At 43.3% G+C, this 19,433-nt stretch overlaps 1 protein-coding gene and 1 long non-coding RNA gene across 12 annotated transcripts in view; one reads left to right on the forward strand and one right to left on the reverse strand.

Moving 5' to 3' along the window:
• The window catches only part of ZBTB38 (zinc finger and BTB domain containing 38), a 76,276-nt gene that overhangs the window by 18,077 nt on the left and 38,766 nt on the right, over positions 1-19,433 (forward strand). For 6 of the 11 annotated variants that reach the window (XM_070238237.1, XM_023621023.2, XM_023621025.2 and 3 more), the window contains 2 exons: positions 72-137; positions 14,872-14,976. The gene's annotated coding sequence lies outside the window, so the exon portion shown is untranslated. Of the gene's footprint in view, positions 1-71; positions 138-159; positions 1,078-12,656; positions 12,855-13,327; positions 13,468-13,667; positions 14,080-14,871; positions 14,977-19,433 lie in introns of those variants that run through there. The other 5 variants (XM_023621028.2, XM_070238242.1, XM_023621024.2 and 2 more) reach the window with 5 other exon arrangements.
• LOC138918088 (uncharacterized) lies at positions 8,957-10,343 on the reverse strand. The gene is made up of 2 exons (XR_011427047.1): positions 10,199-10,343; positions 8,957-9,563 (listed from the first exon to the last, which is right to left on the reverse strand). It is a non-coding gene; the product is annotated as an uncharacterized lncRNA (long non-coding RNA).

A 19,433-nucleotide genomic window follows, 5' to 3' on the forward strand; every position in this document is an offset into this window, starting at 1 on the left:
ACAGTGTTTAGTGATTGGGCTCATCTTGCATCACCAGTTGATGACATTTTTCTTTGTTCCCTCCTACCCAGTTGAACCAAGACTCTGAGGCTGATATGCAATGTCACTTACAACATTAATCAGATACTGCATTTAAGGTGAGCTGTCCCTTGCCTCCTCCTTCCCCAGTGCTCGTGTGCTGCATGCAGTGCGTATCTTGCTTCTGCGAGCCTAAGATGGCAGGCAGGATTAGCCGTGCTTGTGCTGTGTGTGCATGCTGTGTATAGAATTCATTACACGTTGCCTAGTATTTCAGATGTGAGTATGTAAATGCTCGGTATGCCATATCATCTGGTAGCGAAGACTTGTTTTTGCCTCATTACAGCCTTAGATATTTCAACATCACCTTTCAGTTCTGATTCATTTGCTTCTGGGTGTTTGCTTTTCATCACATTCAAAATAGGATTTTTTTTTTTTTAACAAAGCCAAAAAAAAAAACCCCTAAAAACAAAAACAACAACAACAAAACTCTGCTACCAGATGGTGTCTCCCCTTTCTTCTTGCTTTTGCTGTCTTTTAAATAATGTATGTTGTATTGTTAATTAATGTGAATATCAAATTAAACACTTGAAACTTACATATTTATTATGCAGGTAGGAGACAAGGTGGAATCTATTTTTAACTCTTATGCACTCCATGGTGCGCAAACAACTTGGTTCTCAAATTGGTATTTTCAGTGCTGGTATCAGTGGTTTGATTTTCAGCAAATGTGACAGTGGCCTTTGCAGTGGTCAGCTCCGGGCTTTGAACTCTCAGAGGAGGAAGGGAAAAAAATTCAACACACCACCTCCTTGGTTGCAGCCTCAGAGAAACCTTGGATGAGAAACTTCTTTTTTCAGTCCTGTTTTCCTGTTGATAAATTCAGTTCTCGTGATCACAGTACATTGAAGCTGTTCTGCGTAAGATTTTGTGTGTGTGTGACAATTGCATCTAAAACTTGTGAGCAAGAAGACGGAGAAATCAGTTGGTCTCCATCGCTTTACATAAAAATGGCTGAGTGTCTTGTCATGCTAGCACTGCATTAAGTGACACACACAGGTAGGTTGAAATTTGCATGTTTTATAGATTTTTTTTGGAACCATGCAGCAAGAAGATTAGATGAATTAAAATATGACTTTTCTTAAAAAAAACAAAAATTAAATAAGACAGTTGTATTGGGGGGGAGAGGTATTAAATTGGATAGCCTTTCCTATTCAGATACTATATAAATATATAGCTTTTATAAACTTATAAAATGATTCTGCTATAAAAATGAGATGATTTATTTTTTAAAAAATCATATATATGATAGGTGTGGCGCCATTAGACAACAAAAGAATTTTTTGAAAAGTCTGTTGATTCAGCTCCACTTTAGCTTGAAACTAAAAATAAATGGGTTTCTGGAGATAATTTCAAAGAGCGCAAACAAGCTTAATAAGAAGCATTTAAAATATTTAAATTTTAAGAAGCGGTCTTTAAACGTGTTATATGAAAGATGAAAATAAAAATTTATATGCTTTCAAAATCAATTTTAGATAATGTATAAGAATAAATACATTATTTGTATATCTATTATTTGGGGAGATGAGGAGTTACAGTTTTTAAAGGGAGAAATATTAAATATAGATGGCCCTGTTAGGAAAAAAAAGAGCTTTACTGAATGAAAGAGAGCCCCTAGGATGGTTCATTGCAGACCATACAGCTGTGGTTCTGTAAGCACCAAATTCCGGCACTTTTCAAAATAATTTCATGGGCTCTTTCCTTTGAGTTTAACTTCTCAAATATATTTTAGTTTCAGATTAACACTGGGCCAGAACCTGTTTCCTTGGTAACCAAATCTTATTTAAAAATGCAATAACAGATATGCAAAAGATTGTCTTAAAAAAAAAGAAGCAAATGTTTAATGAAAATTTTACAGCTCTTTTTCCTCTCATATGGAGCCTAAACTGGTTTTAGACGTTTTTAAATGCGGTCTTCAAGCCTTAAAATTAAGCCATATTTCTACACATCCAGAGAGAGCTTGCACAGGGAGAGCTTTTTCTTCCTCCTTTGTGCTCAGTACTTTCAAAATTAAGGTTTTCTTTGTACTGTGCTCCAGAATGCTGGTCAAGGTTTGTGTACAAAGGTGTAGTTTCACTATCACGAGTTCACTGGCGCCACTGAAACAAAAGGTATCTCAGAAATTCTAAGAACCAGAAAATGATGATGTTCTTGTTTTCCCTGAGCCCTCCGTTGGTAACCTCAGACCTCTGGGTAGAGCAGGACCCAACCCAGGCGCACCCCCCAATGAGCCTTTGTGGGCACGGCTTCGTAGGTGTGTTAGGAGGAAGATGCTGCCAAAACCAAACATCCCTGAGGTTTGCCCCGATGTGAAGAACGTGGAGATTCAGAACCGTCTGTGTAAATAGTTGCTGTATTCTAGCAGTTTGTCTACTTTTCCAAATCACTGTCTATAAAATCAAACCTCTTATGGGCTAAAGGTTTGTTGTTATTGTTGTGTTGCTTTGAGGCCAACTTAAATATTTTGCTTGCAGTCTTTCTCTAGCTCAATTATATTAGAACATGATTCATCTCATAGTGATTTCGTTCTTCGGGCTTGCCGTGAAATATCCTTTCTGCAACACTCTTTTTTTTTTTTTTTTCTTGACTGTTCGGGAGCCATTTTCCTTCTTGCCTGTGACTTAAAATGACTAAGTACGTTTTGAATATGGCATCAGCCAGAAGATCGTAAACTGAAGGGAAATGTCAGAAACCTGATTCAGTACTGCCTATTTCTTTTAGGACCAGTAGCATGAACAGTTGCAGTAGGATCATGCTAATTGTCATTCGCTCTTGAGCAAATAATGAGCCAGGCATTTGTAATTAAAACACCATTGCTATTCAGAAAGATTACAACTGCAATGTCTTCTATTTTGATAGGCTGATACAAATTAATCATTTTGAACCCATTTGAATCGTAATCACAAGATTAGATGGATGCAATGGAATTGTTTTACCATAAAAATGAGTGCCTGATAGATTCAGCAGTGTATTTTTTCTTTAAAAATGTCGATCCTTTTGTTTTTAACTCAAGCACGATTGCATCATCTTGTAGATTTTCATACCTAATGATTTTTTGGGGCATTGTTCATTTATGGTGCCCTTGGTCTCGCCTAAAAGAATTTTAAACACAATTCAAGGGGCTTGAAAACCAAATAAGACTGTTGGGAAGTATATTGTACCATTGTCATTCTAATAAATAGACCAGTGAATGGAAGAATAATTATTATTTATTACTTTGTTGTGTTTCGCCTTAATGCTTTGCCTTCATATTTCACAGAAATGTTTACAAGGCACAAAGCTTTTCTAAACTTACCCATTTACAATTATTATTGGATTTCCTAGATTAGCCAAAAACACTTCCTGCCGATTGTAGAGGATGGCACTCACCCCTTCTCATTGCTTAAAAGGCTATTGTTAAAAAACAAAATTTAACTGAGTAAATTTTAAAGATCTTAGTGGCTTTATTCAATGCTTCATGAATTTGGCAGCATCTCATCCAGCAGACAGAAAGGAGCTCCAAGGAGCTGTACAAAATGGAAGACTTCTCTAGGCAGCAGGGAGCGGGACGAGGAAGTTACACGAGCAGACAGCAGATTGGCTGTGGCAAGGTCACTTTCCTTCAGGGGACAGCCAGGCTCTGTCAGGCAGATGACTTCGCCAGTGCTGACCAGGTGATTCCAGACTGACGGGTCTAAGAGTCTATCCCTGGGAGAAGCTGGAACCGTAATTAAGTTAGGTATAAAGTCTCAGTTTGGTGAGACGAGGTTTAACATAAGTGACTCCATTTGGGGCCTGTTGTCTCTTTTTAACACTCTGCTTACCGCATTTGTGCTTTTTGGCTAAGGTGTTTATACTGGGCAGGCCAGAGCAGGTGCGACAGGAAGAACGTGCAAACAACCGCTTTGTTCTCACCAAAACGAAATGGGCAAATCTGTGGTTTTCTGCCTGAATAATTTATAGTATAAAATTCTCAACTCTTTTTTCCTTTGGAAAATAGGAAATATTTTTCCAAGCCTTAATTCAGGCTTTTCTTTTTCTTTTTCCTTTTTTTAACTTATCCACAATAGCGATCTGTTTAGTTGGGAAAATGGGAAGCATTACATTCACTCACCTAGAACGTCTTCACGCAAGTTGCTGTCTGTTGCGTCACTATCTTCTAATTAAAAGAGGTTACATCTCTTGCTACTACAGTGGTGTTGATGTACCTCAAACATTTCCATGGATTCCCTCATAGATGGATTGGTAGCCAGACCATGTCTTAGAGCTGGTCCATACGGGGAGAAGAACCTAGAAAAAGGTCTAGTACCTTTCTCTTTAGTACTAGATGATGCTATACCTTTGAGTTCCTGGAACCATACGGTTCATGCTAACAGCTCCCTCCCAAGGGAAATGCTGTTCTTGACAGCTTTCTTGGTAATTAACCATTTGACACACTTAGTGACCACCTACTGTATGTCAGGCATACTTCAGAGGCTGGAAATATAGTAATGAACAAGCGAGACCAGGGCCTGCTTCTCACGGACCTGCGTCTAGTATGGGGCGGGGGGAGTGTGGGGTGGGAAGGGGAAATAAATATGTAAACAACTAATTAAAGAAGACAAGTGCAAAGATGAAAAAGAAAATTAAATTTAAAAAAGCAAAGGGGACACGTTGGGAGGAAGAGAGTCACTTTAGAATGCTTGGCAGAGAAGGTCTTTCTGAGGAGGTGGCATTTAAGTGGAGACCTACATGGTGAGAAAGATCCAGCCAGATGGAGATCTGAGGGAGAGCATGACCAGGCAGAGGTGTGCTCGTGCTCACACTGCAGACTTTCCTTTCTCAGTGTAACTGCCGCTACATTAGAGCCAGGTCCGATGACTTTGTGGCTCGAGCCTTAGTTAGGTAATTTTCCCGCAGAGTGAGAAGGTGGGCCAGGCCCCCATGGCTGGTTTTAGTTAAATTCCCAGGACTCGGAGCCAGTGAAGTCACTGCCTTTGACCCAGTTACCCCAAAGCTGCCTAAGAAGGTGCGTTGAAGCTCTGGATATTGCAATCCCAGGTGGTGGTTAAATTCTGGCACAGATTTGGTGCTAACCCACGAAATCCACAGAAGAAAGACCTCTCAGAGCAAGGAAATTTCTGGGTAGCCTCTTGCCTTATTTTTCATAAGAACTCCAGTATTTAAACTCATGGCAAAACATTGAGATAGCCATTTCCTTTCATTTTTTTTTGAAGGCAAATAGTAGAAGGATCTGTCCCATCTTGCCAATAAATTGTCATCGTCCTCTAATGCCTAAAACTCTTCAGTTCTGTAGATATTTTTGACTTTTGGTGGCTTTCAAAAGACCTTACTACTTGGGCTGATATTTCTCTATCTGAACAAATAACACTAAGAAAATCCTTCTTAAGAACCAGAACTATTTTATGCCTCTTAGGTTAGTCTGCTGATGAAAGTCGGAGAACAAAGGGATAGGTTTATTATATATACAAGTTAGAAACTATAAGGCCCTTTGAATGTTTCAGAAGCATCTTCTAAAATTGATTCATAATTTAGTGGAGTTTGCTTATCACAAATTAGAGGAGGCCTGAGTGACTCCTCACGCTTCGTTTGGTTTTCACTAGCCATGAAACATTCCACTGCATGAAGAATGTTCTAGTCCTTTGTAGTATAGTGTCACCCATTAGTGGGGTAGGGAGCTTCAAAAATTCAGTTCTCGTCTTCGAGCATTTATTGAGCATCTACTGTGTGACAGACACACTACAACCCAGGCAGAATGGAATATGATGTGGAACTCCAGTCCGGGTTCCTATACAAGGCTAGAATGTTGTATGGACAGGGGCAGTTGTGTGTCTTCTCTGTTCCTGAAAGAAATAAACGGTGTGCTGCTCTCGTAATGGCCTTTTATACTGTTCCCTGAAGGCTAGCCTTCAGTTTCAGGGCATCTCAGCCAATGGCAAGGATGGTTCTTCCCTGAGATGCTATCTTGTCCTCATCACCTTCCCAAGATGTGTTGGCTCCTAATAGGCCACCATATGTCTGGCTGCCCTGCTCCAAGCTGGTCTGCCTGCATTGCCAGATGACCTCGATAACGGCTGCCACTCTTCCGCATTCATGAGCACATGTCAAGTTGAGAAGCCCTTGAATGCAAAAATTTGAATTCGTGACGCAGGCGAGATGCTTCTGCTTTTTCACCTTTCCTGGCTGATAAAGGGGGTCTCCCTGCTGGCTGTTCTGTAGAAGGCTTTGTGTGCAGCAGGTAAATCGAAGACCAGTTGCCAAAACACTTGTCTTTGTCGGGTGATCCCAGCATGGCTCTGCTGTGGCCTAAACGTCTCACAGACCAGAAAATTCCTCTTTTGATCTTGTAACTCATTTTGCATGTTTTCCCTTCATGGCTTTCTTGCTTCTGCAGCTATTCCCGCTTAGGGTTCGAGACTAGCACTTGCTTTCTACACTCGCTATATTTGGCCTGCTGAGGGGGTTTATTTCCTAGTTCTGTTTTGTTTTGGAAATGCCAGTGTAAATATTCTTTTTGTGTTTGTGAAAAGCAGCTTTCATGATTTTCTTTATATAATAAAATAAACCTTTCCCTCACCCTGTGGTCATTGCTGCCAAATGGATATTTTGAAATTCCTTTTCCTTTTGCCTGCTGAAATCTTCTCCCCTGTCTGAGGCCTTGCTCTAATTAAGGCCTCACATTCCTGCCCATCTTCCCCAGTGCCGAGCCAGACGTGGAGTCCCTGCCCCGAGGGCCTTACAAGCCAGTGAGTCGAGAAAACAAAAGCCACCAGCTGAGAATGTGGTTAAATCCCAGAAGGGCAGTGCCCTTGTAATGTTTTTGCCTTTTCTCTTGTTTCTTGAGTTGTGGAAGAGGGGAACCTTTAGTAGGTAACGAGAGGGACTACGTCATTGAAAAATTCTCTAGAAAATGCAGCTATTGGGGAAACAATGTGGAAGAGAATGAGATGGTCAGCTGGGCGGCAGAATGGGGAGATGGAAACAACTGCAGGTTGAGAGGACAGCAAGGGGGGGGGGGTGCAGAAAAAAGAGGGAACAAAGGGGGCAGTCAGGAGGCAGGGAGGTGAACAAAAGGAGATGCTGCGGCTGCACCCTGAGGCTGAGGGTTCAGCGTACAAGGGAGAAAGTGTGGGGAGGGGCTGCAACTAGAAAAAGAAGTCTTGGGAGAGCCCCTAAAATGCAGGCTGCAGGCCTGCTGCGTAGGGACTGGTGCTGTGATGTTCTGTCGGCTTCAGTCCTAATGTTGGCCTGGCTGTTTCATTGTCCCACATTGGCTATTATGAACAACCTACAGATTGACGTCCTTTAAAATGATTTATCCCAGAGTCTTATGAACTCTCCATCCTCAGGCTCCTCTTCTACCTGCTGAGGATGCCGGAGAGCCCCCCATCCTGCCATCGTTCTACTAGATCTGGATTAAACTTTAATGAGCAGACTTGTTACACATGCTGTGACTGAGTCCTCTGGGTCTTCTGCAGATCTCAGACTGAAGATGGACCCAAAATACCTGTATTAAGCTGCAGATTCTGGAAACTCTTTTTCCCAGAGTTGCAGCCCTCAAAGCCTGTCCTTCCGTGCTCTTCACCAGCATCTCCAGCCCCTGGTCTGAGTGCCTGTTAAGTCATCCCCAGCAGATATTCTGATGGTTTGAATTCCTAGGTCTCCATGAGAACCACTTTATTCTATCATGGAGGGAAGCGTGGTCGAGAGAGGTTGTGACTTCTCCGGGCCACTCGGAGAGTTAAGTGGCCGTGCTTGACTCCTAGTCCAGTGCTCTTTCTACTGAAACAAGCTGCTTTTAGCTCACAAGAGAAGTCCAGTTCTAAACCAGGAGTTTACAAATTTTTTCTGTAAAGGGTCTGATAGTAAATATCTTAGGCTTTGTGGATCGAGGCAAAATTGAGGATTTCATGTAGATATTTTTATAACAATGGAGAAAACAACTTTCCACAAACTTCTTATTGACGAAACTCAAAATATAATAATGTATAATATTAAGTATAACAATAATAATATATATACAACCATAGATACAGAAATGAGTGACTGAGGCTGTGTCCCGATCAAACTTCACTTATGGACACTGAAACTTGAATCTCATGTAATTTTCACATCATGTATTATTCTCCGTTAGATTTTTTTTCAATCATTTAAAATTGTAAGAACCATTCTCAGCTTGCAGGCTTTACAAAAACAGCTGGCAGGTGGAATTTGGCCCATAGGCCAGAGTCTGCGAACCCATTTTCTAAGTCAAAATCTGCAAACTGGGGCCCATTGGCCAGTCCAGGCCACGTATGTGTTTTGTTTGATTTTTAACAACTGTTTTACTTGAATCAGTGGCCCAATGCTTTTGTTTTCTAATTTTTTAATTGCATTACCTTTTTTTCTAATTACAAAAGTAATATATACCTACTGTGAAATAATTTGGAATGTTAACGTCTCCACATGTATTCTTTCAGCCTGTGTCTATGCATGGTGACTTTTTTAATAGTTGAGATAACACTTTGTAGACATTTTGTATCTTCTTCAGTTAATATATCCTTTTAAAGCCGTCAGTAACATAATCTTTTAAAATTTTACTGTGAAACTCTTAGACACATGTAGAATACGGAGAGACTGGTTGAATGAATGAACCCCCATGTAGCCATGGCCCGGCTTCAACAGTTCTCAGCGGCTTGTCAGTCTTGTTTCATGGACGTCACTCCTGTATTATTTTGAAGCAAATCCCAGACATCATATCATTTTATCTCTAAATATTTTACTATGATTCTCTAAAAGATAAAGATATTAAGAGAAAGCCCTTTTTCTAAGTAAATAAATGCTGAAGTATTTAGGGGTAAAAGAGAATGATGTCTGCAACTTACAATTGGTTCAGGAAAAAAATAATAGATAGGTATGGGTAGAATGTATACAGGAGTTTTTCTTGGTACTATTCTGTAACTCTTTCATAAATTTAAAATATTTCTAAATAAGAAGTTTTAAAACTGTGAATTACTAAAAAAATACATTTTAATTATGTGGATTACTAAGGAACATAACCACAGTATCATTATTATATCAAAAGATAACAATAATTCTTTAATAGCATCAAATATCATAGCATTTGTCTTAATTTGACCTAATTTGTCCAATTAAGTCACTCTTTTTGTTTTAAAGATTGGCACCTGAGCTAACTGTTGCCAATCTTTTTTTTTCCTGCTTTTTCTCCCCAAATCCCCCCAGTACATAGTTGTATATTTTAGTGGTGGGTAAATTAAGTCATTCTTAAAAAAACTAGTTGTTCAAAGCACAATTCCAAATAAGGTCCTTACAGTGCAACTAATATTCCCTTAAATTTCCTTTAATCTATAGGTTTCCCCTCCTGTCTCTTTCTTTTGTCTCTCCTATTGCTATAAAAAATTTGTTGAAGAAACAGTTTGTTTGACCCGCGGAGTTTCCCACAATCTGAAATTTGATGCTTGCATTCCTTGGTGCTGTGTTACGTGTTCTTCTGTCTCAAAGATTTCCTGTAAAATGGTAGTTACAGCTAGAGACTTGATCAGTTTCAGACTCTTTTTAGTAGTCAACAGTTCATAGATTTTATATAAAAATCCTGATTTTGGCTTCTTTGGAAAATTCTGCCCACCTGGAATTCCCACCTGGCAAGAAGTGGTGTGGGGCTGGCACTGCCACTCCCCATTTACGTGGGACGTGAATTATCGCTGAGGCCCCAGTTCACACTCCTTCCTGCCTGGCTCCCAGGGCATGGGGCGGCAACACCCCTGTTCTAAACACTGCCTTTTCTGGGGCTTTGGCAGACTTCTCAACACAACACCATCTAAGCCCTTTCAGGAATGTGGTAGAGATTAGAGAAAATGATTTGGACAATGACTTTCTTAAAATGCTTGAAAGGAAAGAGACAAGCAGCCATTTGAGGGGAGGCCAAGTTATAGAATTTGGAGAGTGCCCAGGATGAGGGAAAGAGAGAAGAAAAGTCAAACAATAAATTAAATTAAGAGAGCGCTGCAAATATGGGAGGCAGGGTGAGTTCTAGATTCCTAACCCCTGGTGGGAAACAAAGGAAGCCGGTGGGTTGAAAAGAGACAACTCTTTAGTCTCTTTATCTACACATGGTCCCCGACTTAACAGTGGTTCAACTTACCATGTTTCGACTTTACGATGGTGTGAAAGCAATATCCATTCAGTAGCAACCGAACTTCGAATTCTGAATTTTGATCTTTTCCTGGGCTAGTGATATTCCGTACGACACTCTGTCGAGATGCTGGGCAGCGGCAGCGCCCCACGATCTGAAGGGTGAACAACAGAGACACGTCCACCCCTGCTGTTTGTCACTTTCAGTACAGTGTTCAGTAAATTACATGAGATACTCAACACTGTATGATAAAACAGGCTCTGTGTGGGATGACTTTGCCCAACTGTGGGCTCCTGTGAGTGTTCTGAGCACGTTTAGGGTAGGCTGGGCAGAGCTATGGTGTTCAGTAGGTTCGGTGTATGGAATGCATTTTCAGTTTACAATATTTTCAACTTACGATGGGCTTATCAGGATGTAACCCCATCATAAGTCAAAGAAGATAATATTGAAACTTTATGATAATACTGAAACCTTTAAAAAGAAAGAGAAGGGGGGCAGTAAACGTTAACTTGCCGGTAGTCCTAAATCAGAAAGCAAAAGCAGGCTGTTGGAGCATAGCAGAAATCATGTGGGGACTGAATGAAATGAGGTAGAAAACGAGGAAAGGCTCCTAGAAAAGGCCACTGAAAAAGGCTCAGGGCCGTGCTGCAGAGATGTTGAAGGAACGGTAGAAATTTAAGAGAGGAGAGAATCTTGAAAGTCTTAGGCTGTTTTTTCTTATTTGTAAACGTATTGAAGTGAAAAGTATTACAAAGATATAAAAAATATATAACAGTTAGTTGTTTTGAAAAGAGTAAACCTTTATAGAAAAGAATAAAATTATGACAAGTTGGGATGTTCCTGGAAATTTCCAGATAGTTCCCCATACTCAGAAAAATGATTAAGAGAGAGAATCTGCCACTGGTTATGAGGAAGGGTGGAAAATTTTGAAGGACGGGCTGATTATGTAAGTTTTAGGCTGTGGAGTTTAAAACTGTTGCCATGATATTTTAGTTATTAATAACAATTTGGGGAAATCTACTCGCTTCTGGAGAAACATTTGGCTCTAATGAGAAAGAAATGCCACTCTTTGTGAATTCCCAAGTGGATGTAAGGAGCCATTCACTTGCTAAGCCTCTTAGGAACGCCAGAGCCGATTTCACCCTTAACAAGCTGTTGACAGCGTCTGATCAAGGTACCACCTGGAACACGTTAGCAGCACAGAAAGTGGACTGTGGAGTCAGACCTGTGTTTAAATCCCTTTATGTCACTCACCATGAGACCCTGGCAGCTTACCCATGGAAAATTTCTAGGGTGTAAACGTTGCTTCTACACACCGATTCTCACCACTTGGATGGTAGGAACCCAGAGCTCTGCATACTTGACTTCCGGCACTAACAGCCACAAAAGCTCACACTTACAGAGTGCTTACTGTGTATGTGCCAGGCAGTACTGTAGATGCTTCACGTGTATTATTCCATTTAATTATCAAAAAGTCCTATGAGGTAAGCATAATATTAAAATTAGCCCCATTTTACAGAGGAGGAAGATGAGGCTCAGGGAGCTTAAGGAGCTTGCCTAAAGTTACACAGTGAGTGGCCTTGCAAGGGACAAAGCTAGGCTTCCAACCCAGGCAGGCAGAATCCAAAGGGCAAATTGCCTTGCTCTCTCCCTTCTCACCTTCTAGTCCTGGGGAAACACAGAGAGCAGTGCCTCACAAGGGCACTTCCCAGCCTGGGGTTCCTAATTCGTGTGCCTCGGGTTTCTTGGAGGTCCCCAAATGATTTTCACAGTTTCCAAAAGCCTCAGTGGAAACCCACAAGGTTGCAATCAGACCACAGGTTTCTTTAGGTTGGAATCCGTGATTAACAGCGGGTTAGCTCAGGCTTTTTAGGCGCTCTGGCTGGTGGTTACATATACAAAAACACTGCAGGCTGGGTGTTTTTTTAAGTGGGAAGATGAATCGTTAGTTAATAAATGCAGTTTTGTGGAATAGATCTTTCTAAACATGTGGCCCATGGAGAGAGAAGAAAGGGTGCTTGGCCTTCAGGTCGGGGGAGCTGCTAGTTGTGTGCACGTGTGTTTGCACGTTGCCCAACCTGCCAGCCTTCAGAACACTGCCTTTATTTTTAAATTACAGGAGTCTTTAACTGGACTTTGAGTCTATATCGTTTTCCTTGATTATTTAAAATGTTTTACTGGCTTTGTATTTAATATCGGAATCTACTTTACTCATCAAAACGACCACATTCTTAAAACATGGTCAGGCACTGGGGTGCAGAATTGCAAACAGCGTATTCCAAGCTAAAAACAGGATGTAAGTCTAGCAAAGAACAGATTTTTTTTTTGTCCTTTTAAGCTCTAACCTAGGAGTGAATCTTTCCTAAAGAAAATTTAAAGTAAGACTCAGACTACCAAAACACAGGAAACGTGGATATTTTTTTAAGAAACGAGCAAACAAAACCTGTGCGTCAGTGCGCTAGGCTGTGAGCTCCACAAGGCGAGTCTGTGGCAGGCCTCAGCGAATACTTTCTCAATGAGCAGTAGTGAATCTTGGAAAAAGCTTTAGCAAGCAGGCAGTGCCCTTTGTTTAAGGAAGAGGACTGGGTCTTTGGCGGGAACTAGCTTTTGTAACACTTTGGGAAAATCAGCCTAGGCTTCTCCTGACAGCCATGGGAAGGCGCAGGTGACGCCCTATTCCTGAGAATTTGATTGCATTAAAACTGCACTTGACTTTCTCCAAATCCTGCCTCCCAAACGTGCAGGGTTTGGATGCTGTCAGGGACCTGGATCCGGAACCCAGGGCCCGGTGCGCGGAGCCAGGCCTTGTTCTGATGGTGACGAGCCTCTGTGGCCGTAGACCCTCAGTGGGTTGTCCTCCCTCGGGTTCTGAATCGTGTTCTCCCCCAAGGAGGAGGCGGCGGAGGCCGCTGCCCTTTTGAGGGCGCCTGGGGCCTGGCGGGCCGTCGTGGGTGCCCGGCGCGCCCAGGACCGGCCTGGGGCCCGGAGGCCGTCGTGGGTCCCGGGCGCACCGAGGTCGGGCGCGGGCCGGGAGGCCGTCGTGGGTCCCCCGCCCGGGCCGCCGCTGCGCTCCCGCGGCCCGGTCCCGCGGCTGAGGGTCGGGCCGACCTCTTCCCGGGCGGGCCGCGGCCTCTCCCCGCGCCGGGGGCGGGCCGGCAGAGCCGAGCCGCCGGCGTCCATTTTCTGGGCGGTGCTGTGCGGCGCGGCGGCCGGACTCGCGGGTCCGGAAGCGCCATGGACCCCCGGGGAGGCGCGCCGGCGGCGGAGGAGCCGAGCCTGTAAGTGCCCTTCGCGGGGCTGCGCGCGGGCCGGGGGCGAGGCGCGGCCGCCTGACCCCCTGCCCGGAAGGGGCCCCGCAGCCCGGCCGCGACACCCTGGCGCAGGCTGTCGGCTCGCAGACGCCGGGCGCCGCGGGGACCCCGCGCCCGCAGGTGCCCGGCCCGGCCCGCGGGGACGGCGGCGCTGCGGCGCGGCTGGTGGCCCCGCGTCCGGTGGCCCCGCGGCGCGGCTGTGCCGGAGGGCGGGGGCCGCGGAGAAATGCGCAGCCGAGGGCCGGGGACGCGGTGGCTCCGGTCCAACGGGCTCCGGAACTGCGCTGACAGTCGTTCCTCCCCTCCCCGACTGCGACTCGGACCCCAGTCCTGAGCCTAGGGGACCCGGAGGATTTCCCTGGTTCCGCACGAAGCCCCTGGACTTGAATGGGACACGCAAAGGCAGAGCCCTGCCCCCAGGGGCTTGCAATCTCAGCCTCCTACTTGTGCAGTAGTTAGGTCTGCTCTGTTGTCCAACACACCGCCCGCTGGTAGCCGCTGCTTTGCGGGGTGTCTAGTAAATCACCTGAGATTGTAGGCTGTCCGCCGTTCCACTTTATAGCTCCTGTTCTGCTGTAGGTAAGTGACTAATTCCAGTCTGGACTTTGGCCCTAATTGAATATCCCGTCCAAGGATCCATTATAGATGATCTGTGTTATGGTGCCTTATACATATTTTAAAAGTTAAAAACTTTTCTCCTAATTATGAAGCTCAACTACTTGGTCAGTTCTTACGGTTAAAAAACATAAGGGGATTTAGTCCGTGGTTTCAGAGAAACTTCTAATGAGGTACTGTATCTAAGTGTAGTGTTTTTCTAACAAGAGTAGGGACCCATTAGAAGATCGTACAATCAGTTTAGAGGGTCACTCCTGGAAGTTTTTAAACAGATATAGTCTATATGATGCAATTTAGAAAAGAATAGAATAGAAAATATCATAGTGCGTTGCATGTAGTAAGAGTAAGCATTGTTTTGAGACTTTGGGGTTTCAGTTTATATAATGTAATTTTTGAGAATGGTGGGTCACTGTCAAGAAGTTTTTAAAACCCTGACTTACAGGTTAATAACCCAGGCTTTGCAATCAGTTGAACCTGGGTTTAAGTCACAGATCTGACATGAACCAGCTGTGTGACCTTGAACAAATTCCATGACCTCTCAGAGCCTCTTTTTGTGTAGCTGTAAAATGGGGGAATGTCTCCTGCATCCGAGGAGGTGTTCTTGTGTGAGCTCACGTGCGTCGATCTCCTTGCTCAGTGCTTGACTGGTAGTAGGTGTTCAATGCACACGCTAATTGCGCTTGCTATTGTTGCTGAAACGGCAAATCCTGGCAGCTCGTCATGGGACACTGTGCTTTTTCTTTTTCCTTTTTTTAGATCTCGATGTGGAGGAGATGGAGGACTCAGAACCAAGGATTTCCAAGTGATTTCTTCCAAAGCACGAGAAACTAACTCTGTTAAGGCTGGTCTGTTCTAACTGAGGTAATGGGATTTGCGTCTCTCTTTAGTCTACTTGAAATAGGAAATGGTTTTCCTGAGGGGCTGAAAGGGTCATATGATTTGTGCCAGCGATCTACCAGGTTTGGGGATTACAAAGTGACGATGACATTTAAGGGAGCTGCTATTAAGGAGACATGATGTGTCAGCGCCTGTGATGAAGGGGGAGCTAAGTGAACGGGCTTCAGGACAACTGGCTTCTCATTGCAGTTCTGCCGGTGGCTGTCATGGAAGCTTCTCTAAGTCCCCTCTAGATCTCTAGCTTCTCCAGGCCCAAAGGACCCACAGACACCACGGAGGCCCGGAGAGGTTCAACGGCTCTTCCGGGTGACCAGTGGGCTGGGGTGGAGGCAGGCTTGGAACCTGGATCTCGGGTGCTCAGTCATGCAGCCAGCTTCAGGGCCTGCTCAGGGTGAGCACCGACCGTGCTGGGCGCTGGGAATGCAGGCGTGAAGAGCCGCCCCAGGTCACTTGCAGTTTGTGCAGACATACTGACAGCCTAGCACACCCAACTCGACCTTTGAGGCATATACAAAGCCCCAGATGGTGAGAGTAACAGCTGCCACTTAGCGAGCACTTGTGTGTGTGTGTGTGTGTGTGTGTGTGTGTGTGCGTGCAAGGCAATACGTTAAGGGCTCTGAGTGCTGTGTTGTTATTTACTCCTCACAGTACTTTTATGAGGTAAGGAAGAATAGATGTGAAGGATTGAAATGTGAAAACGCAGGCAGGTTGTGGAGGGCTTTGCATCTCGGACAACGTTTATAGTGCACACTCTGTATGCCAAGTACAATGCCAGGACTGCGAAGTTCAAGGAGCTTACAGCCTAAACTCCAAAGAGGCATAGTCAGATGGCTGAGGCCTGCCGTTCCCCCACCCTTCACCTGCTTCTCCAGCGGTCAGACTGGGAGCCGTCACAGCAAGAGACCCGAGTGGCTGACATCTCACATTTCTGGCCCCTCAATGCAATTTTCCACTTTTTTCAAATTTAATATATGCTTGCATCCATCCATTAAAAGTTATACTTTCACTTTATAAACAATAGTAAGGCCTTCTCTGAGTTTGTTCATTTATTTGTTCATTCAGTAGATGGTGATTGAGCTCCTTTGGGCACTTGGGTATTCAAGACCAAACAGATTCCTATGTTTTCACAATCGTAGTAGTCATGCCCAGTCTCTTAGCAAGAAATTATTGTTCAACTGTTAGAGATTTCTGTTGTTAACATGCTAGAATATCAACTCCAGGGATGTTGGAGATTGACCCATAAATAAGATTCCAATTGGAGATATAGGAAAATCTTTTTTGACATCTTCAGAAACGAATTTCTTACTTCTTTGTTAAATTTTGATTTTGCCATTCCTGTTACTTGCTCACAGAGGCCTTTTATGTGTACACTCCACCTCTAGGCAGAGAAAAAAGCAGTTCGGCAAGGGGCCTTCTTTGACTCAAAATGCTCTTCTCTTTTAGCTTTGTAGGCCCCACAGGACTCTGAGTGTACAAAAATAAAGCAATTGAAAAGATGCTTTAATTTACTTGGGGCAAAGTTAGAGACAGCTCCAATAATTGTGTTAAATAACAGAAATCAGATTGTAAGTCTTGAAGGCTACTTGTAGTAAACTTAAGCTCCAAATAGAACAAATGAGCTGGTGAATGTGAATGCGCTTTGCAAACTTGTAGTTGCTCTGTACACCAAATGTTGTGTACCTCCTCTGAGTATGACACTGTGCTGGGGACAGTGAAGGGCCCTGCAGCGAAAAGATCTGCTCCTTTCCCTCTCAGACCCTGTTTTGTAGGTGAGGAAATAAAATATGCAGAAATAACTGTGTGGTAAACATCAGAAAAAGATATTTTGGTAATTTGAGAAGGAAGAAGTCCCTTTTACCTTTAGGAGTCAAGGGGCTCTTGAGAAAAAGCATTTAAGCAAGTCCTTGAAGGATGTGGAGTTTCCATCAAAGAGATGGGGAGAAGGCATTTGAGAAAGGAGGAATAGCAGGAGAACAAGGCGGCATGGACCATATTCAGGGAAAGACGCCGAGTCCAGTTGACTTAGAACTGGTCTCTGTAGGCTTCGAGTGGGAAATGAAGCTGGAGAACATTCAGTGCCGAATGATAATGGTGTGGAATGTCAAGCTGGGAAATTTGAATGTATTAGCCAGTAGGAGTCACTGAGGATATTTGAACAGGGGAGTGTCATGGCTGTGCGTTAGGAGCATGCTCTTGTGGGTAGCTCAAGGGGAGATGGAGAGGAAAGGCAGGGCAGACACCAGAGCCAGCGAGACTGTTAGAAGGCTACTACGGTCCACCAAGGAGAAGTGGGGCAGGAAGACCTGAGGTGGTAGCAGTGAAATGGGAAAGGAGCAGATGCAAAGGAAAGAATTGACACAATCTGACATCACAGTAGAGAAGGAACAGCTAAAGCTGACGCTGACATTTCCAAAGCAGTGGTACCCATGAAGGAAACTTGGAAAACCGTATGAGAGGCTGCATTTTAGAGGTGCTGAGTTTGAGGTGTTAAAGTGTGACGTCCCCCAGACAGACTGGGGCTTTGCACTCCAGAGGAAGGCCAAGGCTGGCTTGGGAGTCATTGGGATATAAGAAAAAATCAAGAGGTAGGGAAGAGATTTTCCAGAGAGAAAATATAGAGAGGCAAAGGTTGAAGATGGAGCCTTAGGAGAAAAGAAAGAAGGACCTAGAGAGAAGTCTGGCAATAAAGCAAGGAAGAACCACAAGAGAACATGACTCCAGAAGCCAGGAGAAGGAGGTTTCCCAGTGGAAAGAGCCTAGAGTCTGAGATGCCGGAGGGGGAGGGGTGAGGCCCAGGAAGACCATTGGATTGACAAGGGCTAGATCACATGTTTGTTGGCGTTTTCCTTTCTAAGGTACTGTGACTTACAGGATGAATATTAAGCGGTTTTATTTGCAAAAATTTGTATCTTGCACAAATCAAGAGTCACTGTTAAGTTTGACCCTAGCAAGCCCCAAAATACACTTCTCATTACTAAAGTTCAGACTATTAAATGTGGTTTCGATAGTCACACACCTTATTCTCCTGTCAGCAGACTGACCAAAGTATATCTGTTGATAGGAAGCTCTTTAAAAACTACATTTCTGTTGATGCAAAGTTTTCTAAAAGTAATTTAATTTTACTTTGCCTTTTACCATATGGCTGTTGTATGATGTGAGAGGGAGAGAGAGAGAGAGAAAGAGAGAGTGTGTATGTGTGTGTGTGTGTGTTTTCATGGGCATATGAGCTTAGTACAATGGAATGAGAAGAGTGGGGTCAGATAAATCTGGTTTCACAACCTAGCTGGGCCATTTTCCAGGCTTGTGACTTCAGAAAAGTTACTCTCTCCCTCAGCCTAACTTTTTCCATCCATAACTCAAATAGGATTATTTTGAAGATTGAGTAATATGTAATTTGGTCAGGATCTATACCATAGTAGGCAATTAATAAATGTTGATTCTCTTCAACTGACTACCTTCTATAGAAATGTAAATTTCTACATAAGGTGCATCTGTACACAAAGCCTTATCTTTATGACTCATTCTAATATGTTAATTTTATCACGGAAAGAGCATACCTCCCACTATTGCTAATCTATGTGACAGTTCAAGTGACCTGCAATTTAGTATACATAAGAATCCATCTGGGGAATTTATTAAATTGTAGGTTGCCAGGCCCCTGGCACAGAGATTTTCATTCAGTAAATTTGGGGTAGGGCCCCTGAGAATCTTCATTTTAAACAAGCAATGACTGCTGCGATGAAGATTGACAAATGCCAATTTCTAGGAAGCAGAGGAAGGGGTAAACCTGGAACTCGATATGCTGAATTCAAATCCAGTTTCTATTAGAGACATGTCTGTGCTCAAAAGTTTTATATCTGTATCGTTAACAATGTTTATAGATTATATTTGTAATAAGATAAAAACAAATGGATCCCAGATAGTCAAGGAATGGTGCTGTTGTCACACCCCACCATTGCCGTGTGCGGTATATCCACAGCAGTATGGGGCAACACGCAGCCCCCAGATCAGCTTCTTTTCCTGTGGAGTAAGTGGTGACACCCTGTCCCTATGCCCAGAATTTGCAAAACCAATGTAACTTTAATTGTTGTTACCAATAATATATTTAATGGCAGCAACGTTGCAGTCATGCCGTTAAAATATTTTGATGCATTTATCTATCTGACTCTATGTCTTCTGGTTGATAAACATCTGTGTCATTATTTATTTCCCTCTTTCTCTGCATGTTGGAATCATATAATTTTTAGGCTAATTCACATTGTTCATCTATCCTAACCTCATTTTATAGATGAGAAAATACTTTATCCTTTTTTTCTTCCTAGTCCTAGCTTCTTTCCTTATTCACAAGAAAGAATTGAGACATTTATATGTGTTTGGTGTAAGCAATGTCTGGAGAATATAAAACATATTTGACTTGTGTA

Source organism: Equus caballus, chromosome 16 (assembly GCF_041296265.1).
Source record: "Equus caballus isolate H_3958 breed thoroughbred chromosome 16, TB-T2T, whole genome shotgun sequence".
Classification (NCBI taxonomy): Eukaryota; Metazoa; Chordata; class Mammalia; order Perissodactyla; family Equidae; genus Equus; species Equus caballus.